The following is a 6847-nucleotide window of genomic DNA, read 5'->3' as shown; positions in this document are numbered from 1 at the left end:
TGCTTGTAGTAGTCTCTTAAGATGCTTTGTATTTCTGCAGTGTCTGTTGTAACTTCTTCTTTTTCATTTTTAATTGTAATGATTTGAATCCTCTCCTTCTTTTTCTTGATGAATCTGGCTAAAGATTTATCAATTTTGTTTATCTTCTCAAGGAACCAGCTTTTAGTTTTATTGATCTTTGCTATTGTTTTCTTTGCTTCTATTTCATTTATTTCTGCTCTGATCTTTATGATTTCTTTCCTTCTGCTAACTTTGGGTTTTATTTGTTCTTGTTTCTCTATTTCCTTTAGGTGTAACGTTAGATTTTTATTTGAGATTTTTCTTGTTTCTTGAGGTAAGCTTGTATAGCTATAAACTTCCCTCTTAGAACTGCTTTTGCTGCATCCAATAGGTTTTAGATCTTGTGTTTTCATTGTTATTTGTCCCTAGGAGTTTGTTGATTTCCTCTTTGATTTCTTCAGTGATCTCTTGGTTATTTAGTAATGTATTGTTTAGCATCCATGTGTTTGTGTTTTTTAGGAGTTTTTTTTCCCTGTAATTCATTTCTAATCTCATAGACTTGTGGTCAGAAAAGATGCTTCATATGATTTCAGTTTTCTTAAATTTAATGATGCTTGATTTGTGACCCAGGATGTGATCTATCCTGGAGAATGTTCCGTGCACACTTGAGAAGAATGTGTAATCTGCTCTTTTTGGATGGAATGGCCTATAAATATCAATTAAATCTTTGTTTTCTATTGTGTCATTTAAGGCTTCTGTTTCCTTATTTATTTCATTTTGAATGATCTGTCCATTGGTGTAAGTGAGATGTTAAAGTCCCCCACTATTATTGTGTTACTGTCGATTTCATCTTTCATAGCTGTTTGCAGTTGCCTTATGTATTGAGGTGCCCTATATTGGGTGCGTATATATTTATAATTGTCATATCTTCTTCTTGGATTGATCCCTTGATCATTATGTAGTGCCCTTCCTTGTTTCTTGTAACATTCTTAGTTTAAAGTCTATTTATCTGATATGAGTATTGCTACTCCAGCTTTCTTTTGATTTCCATTTGCATGGAATATCTTTTTCCATCCCCTCACTTTCAGTCTGTATGTGTCCCTGTCTCTTGTAGATAGCATATATATGGGTCTTGTTTTTGTATCCATTCAGCAAGCCTGTGTCTTTTGTTTGGAACATTTAAGCCATTCACGTTTAAGGTAAGTATCGATATGTATGTTCCTATGACCATTTTCTTAATTGTTTTGGGTTTGTTTTTGTAGGTCCTTTTCTTCTCTTGTGTTTCCCACTTAGAGAAGTTCCTTTAGCATTTGTTTTAAAGCTGGCTTGGTGGTGGTGAATTGTCTTAGCTTTTGCTTGTCTGTAAAGCTTTTGATTTCTCCATCAAATCTGAATTAGTTCTTTGCCAGGTAGAGTAATCTTGGTTGTAGGTTCTTCCCTTTCATCACTGTAAGTGTATCATGCCCCTCCCTTCTGCCTTGTAGAGTTTCTGCTGAGAAATCAGTTGTTAACCTTATGGGAGTTCCCTTGTCTGTTATTTGTTGTTTTTCCCTTACTGCTTTCAATAATTTTTCTTTTTTTTAAATTTTTGCCAGTTTGATTACTATGTGTCTTGGCATGTTTCACTTTGGGTTTATCCTTTATGAGACTCTCTGCACTTCCTGGACTTAGGTGGCTATTCCCTTTCCCATGTTAGGGAAGTTTTCAACTATAATCCCTTCAAATATTTTCTGAGGTCTTTCCTCTCTCTCTTCTCCTTCTGGGACCCCTATAATGCAAATGTTGTTGCGTTTAATGTTGTCCCTGAGGTCTCTTATGCTGTCTTCATTTCTTTTCATTCTTTTTTCTTTATTCTGTTCCACAGCAGTGAATTCCACCATTCTGTCTTCCTGATCACTTATCTGTTCTTCTGCCTCAATTATTCTGCTATTGATTCCTTCTAGTGTAGTTTTCATTTCAGTTATTTTATTGTTCATCTCAGTTTCTTTGTTCTTTAATTCTTCTGGGTCTTGGTTAATCATTTCTTGCATCTTCTTGATCTTTGCCTCCATTCTGTTTCCGAGGTCCTGGATTACCTTCACTGTCATTATTCTGAATTCTTTTTCTGGAAGGTTGCCTATCTCCACTTTATTTGGTTGTTTTTTGGGGGGGTTTTCTTATTCCTTCACCTGGTACATACCTTTTCATCTTGTATTTATTTCTGTTAATGCGGTTTTTGTTCCACAGGCTGCTGGATTGTAGTTGTTGCTTCTGCTGTCTTCCCCCTTGGTGGATGAGGCTATATGAAATGCTCGTGCAAGTTTTTCTTCTAGGTCCTTGTTAAACATGTCTTTTATTTTCTATGTTCTATTTCCAAGACTTTAGATCATGGTTACTATGATTTCTCTGAATTCTTTTTCGGGTAGACTGCCCATTTCCTCTTCGTTTGTTTGGTGTGCTTGCTCCTTCATCTGCTGCGTATTTCTCTGTCTTCTCATTTTGCTTAACTTACTGTGTTTGGGGTCTCCTTTCCGCAGGCTACAGGTTCGTAGTTCTCATTGTTTTTGGTGTCTGCTGCCAGTGAGTAAGGTTGGTTGAGTGGGTTGTGTAGGCTTCTTGGTGGAGGGCACTAGTGCCTGTGTTCTGGTGGATGAGGCTGGATTTTGTCTTTCTGGTGGGTAGGACTGCTTCCAGTGGTGTGTTTTGGTGTCTGTGAATGTTATGATTTTAGGCAGCCTCTATGCTAATGGGCACCTCCTGTTACTGTATTGCTAGTTGTTTGGCACGGGGTGTCCAGCACTGGAGCTTGCTGGTCATTGAATGGAGCTGGGTCTTAGCGTTGAGATGGAGATCTTTTGGAGAGCTCTCGCCAATTGATATTGCATGGGGCCAGGAGGTGTCTGGTGGTCCAATGTCATGAACTCTGCTCTCTCACCTCAGAGGCTCAAGCCTGACTGCCAGCTGGAACACCAAGACCTTGTCAGCCAACTGGCCAGTTACGTGTGGTGTTTCTTGCCTTTTGGGAAGTCTGAGGTCTTCTGCCAGCGTTTACTAGGTGTCCTGTAGGGGTTGTTCCACATGTATATGTATTTTTGATGTATTTGTGGGGAGGAAGGTGATCTCCACATCTTCCTCCTCCACCATCTTGAAGGTCCTCTTCCTATTTGCTCTTCATTTGTTTGGTCTGTTGGGTTTTTACCTTGCTACTTCATCTGCTACATATTTCTCTGTTTTCTCATTTTGTTTAACTTATTGTGTTTGGGGTCTCCTTTTCGCAGGCTGCATTTTCTTATTTCCTGTTATTTTTGGTGTCTGCCCCCAGTGGGTGAGGTTGGTTCAGTGGCTTGTGTAGGCTTCCTGCCAGAGGGGACTGGTGCCTGTGTTCTGGTTGTTGGGGCTGTATCATGTCCTTCTGGTGGGCAGGGCTGCATCTCATGGTGTGTTTTGGAGTGTCTGTGAACTTAGTATGACTTTAGGCAGCCTCTCTGCTAATGGGTATGGTAGTATTCCTATCTTGCTAGTTGTTTTGCATAGGGTGTCCAGCACTTGATCTTGCTGGCTGTTGGGTGGAACTGGGTCTCAGTGTTGAGACAAAGATCTCTGGGAGAGCTCTTGCCAGTTGATATTATGTAGGGCCAGGAGGTTTCTGGTGGTGCAATGTCCTGGACTCGGCTCTCCCACCTTGGAGTCTCAGGCCCGACACCTGGCCAACGCACTAAGACCCTGCCAGCCACATAGCTCAGAAGAAAGGAAGAGAGAGAAAAAGAAAAACAAACTAAAAAACAAAGAGGCAAAACCCTAGGACAAATGGTAAAAGCAAAACTATACAGACAAAATCACACAAAGAAGCATACACATACACACTCACAAAAAGAGAAAAAGGAAAAAAAATATATATATATATATAAAGGAAGAGAGCAGCCAAAGCAGGAAACAAATCCACCAATGATAATAAGCACTAAATACTATACTGAGATAAACATAAAACCAGAAAAAAATTAGACACAGAAAGCAAACCCCCAACTCTGCATTTGCTCCCTGAGTCCACCACCTCAATTTTGGGAACATTCGTTGTCTGTTCAGGTATTCTTCAGATGCAGTGTTTATCAAGTTGATTGTGGTGATTTAATCTGCTGCTCCTGAGGCTGCATGGAGAAATTTCCCTTTCTCTTCTTTGTTTGCACAGCCCCTGGGGTTCAGCTTTGGTTTGGGCCCTGCCTCTGCATGTAGGCAGCCCTCAGGAGTCTGTTCCCCACCCAGACCTGAAGGGCTTAGAACAGCAGCTGATCAGGGCTCTCTTACTCAGGCCAGGGGGAGAGAGGGGTATGGTAGTCATAATTGGAATGTGGGGCGAGCCTGAGGTGGCAGAGGCCAGTGTGACATTGCAACAGGCTGAGGCTCACTGTGTGTTCTCCTGGGGAAGTTATCCCTTAATCTTGGGCCCCTGGCAGTGGCATGCTTCACAGGCTCCCTGGGGGGGTGTTGATAGTGACTTGTGCTTGCACACGGGATTCTTGGTGGCAGCAGCCCAGCCTTAGCGTTTCATGCCTGTTTCTGGGGTCTGAGCTGATAGCCGCAGCTCGCGCCTGTCTCTGGAGTCTGTTTAGGTGGTGCTCTACCTTCTGTGGGCACACAGGGAAGGAATCCACTCTCCTTACACACCCTGAAACAATGGTCTCTTGCCTCTTAGGCAGGTCCAGACATTTCCTGGACTCCCTCCTGGCTAGCTGTGGCGCACTAGCCCCTTTCAGGCTGTGTTCACACAGCCAACCCCAGTCCTCTCCCTGGGATCTGACCTCCAAAGCCTGAGCCTCAGCTCCCAGCCCCCACCTGCCCTGGCGGGTGAGCAGAGAAGCCTCTCGGGCTGGTGAGTGCCAGTTGGCACTGATCCTCTGTATGGGAATCTCTCCACTTCGCCCTCTGCACCCCTGTTCTGTGATCTCCTCCATGGCTCCAAAGCTTCCTCCCCACCCACCCCCCATCCCCGCCAGTGAAGGGGCTTCCTAGTGTGCGGAAACTTTTTCTCCTTCACAGCTCCCTCCCAGAGGTACAGGTCCTGTCCCTATTCTTTTGTCTCTATTTTTCCTTTTTTCTTTTGCCCTACCCAGGTATGTGGGGAGTTTCTTGCCTTTTGGGAAGGGTGAGGTCTTCTGCCAGCGTTCAGTAGGTGTTCTGTAGGAGTTGTTCCACATATAGATGTATTTTTCATGTATTTGTGGAGAGAAAGGTGATCTCCATGTCGTTCTCCTCTGCCATCTTGAAGGTCTGCTGCTTAGCTTTATTTTGTCTAATGAGATTTAACTTAAGATTCTCTTCTTAAGCCAAATCCAGGTCATCTTTCTTACTTGCAATGTGTGCCTTCACGGGCTTCTGCAGCACAGTGGATTTGTTTTGTTTAAGGTCTTTGACTTTAACAGCAGGTCTCCTGTGGGTTGTCAGCAAGCTGGGAGACACTGGTTATCTGAACGTATCCAAACCAGAAACTAGACTTTTTTTGTCCTTTGTGCTTAGTCTAGTTTCACTTGCTCATTGGGTACCATTACCCACTTCTGTGGGTCTCCATCCTGTGGAGGTACTGCAGCGGGCACTTCAGAAGAGAGTTCCTAATGTGAAACGACTGCACCAGCACCTCAGCTTAGATGCTGTGGATGACTCTCCATGTTTATTTTTAAATAAACTTTTATTTTTCAATCGTAACATGAAGTAAAGTTTAGTAGGGTCATGGTCTTTGGACTAGGACCATGTAATTGACCTAATTTTCAATCTTTGTTCTGCCACCTGCTTGTGTTTGGTCCTTCTGCTAGTTACTAGGCATTTCTGTGCCTCACTTTCCTTTTCTGTGAAAAAAGAGTCTCTGAGTCTTGTGAGGAATAAAGAAGACGTGCTTGCAAACTGTTAAGCACAGTGTGCAAAACTAAGTAAATGTTCAGGAATTTATTATTACTGTGAGCAAGCAACTTACTAAGTTGTTTGGGTTTTTTTTCTTTTTGCGGTACGCGGGTCTCTCACTGTTGTGGCCTCTCCCATTGCGGAGCGCAGCCTCCAGATGCGCAGGCCCAGCGGCCATGGCTCATGGGCCCAGCCATTCCGCGGCATGTGGGATCCTCCCGGACCGGGGCACGTACCCATCTCCCCTGAATCGGCAGGCGGACTCTCAACCACTGAGCCACCAGGGAAGCCCAGTTACTAAGTTTTAAAAGGATTTAAAAAATGTTATGACATGGTACCTAGCCTCACGGAATTTATGCTCCAATGAGAACATTTGACATATACTTAGAGTACAAGGGAATTTATAAGAGCTTTTTGACACTTAAAAGCCAAGCACTGTGGGAATGCAGAGAAGGAAAGGGTACTTTACGTGTGGGATATTAGGAAAGGGTTCATGGTAAATAGGATGTTCTTGAGAGAGTATTTTGTCTGGTGGGGAAGGAAGGCGAGGAAGGAGGAGTGGAGGAGGAGGAGAAGGAAAAGGAAGGAAAGGCTTTCCAGACCGAGAGAGCAGCTGGAGCAGCTGGAGCTCGGAAAGGTAAATAGTTCTGCGTGGCTGGAGCTGAGACTGAGGTGTGTGGTGAATTGGGAGGTGAGAGTGGCAGGTGTGGTGAGGATAGAGATATGGAAATCATGGTGGATTTACGAAGCCATGTTATAGTGTCTGAACTTTTTATAAGCCATGGTAGAAACAACATTTTAGGAAACAGAATCACATAATCAACTCTGAAGCAATAGGTTGGAAGACGCAGGGGAACTTGGAAATCCCATGTTATGTTGGTAGTCTGTGAGAGCAGTTCAGATGAGCCATAGTGAAAAAACTGGGTGGGGACATTTCAAGTTAAAGGAAAGACAGAAATAGAGAGATATATTTTAGAGG

Source organism: Delphinapterus leucas, chromosome 3 (genome assembly GCF_059928025.1).
Source record: "Delphinapterus leucas isolate spDelLeu-1000000601 "Yukka" chromosome 3, BTC_Dleu_Yukka2, whole genome shotgun sequence".
Taxonomy (NCBI): domain Eukaryota; kingdom Metazoa; phylum Chordata; class Mammalia; order Artiodactyla; family Monodontidae; genus Delphinapterus; species Delphinapterus leucas.
Note: the sequence above shows the minus strand (reverse complement) of the source record.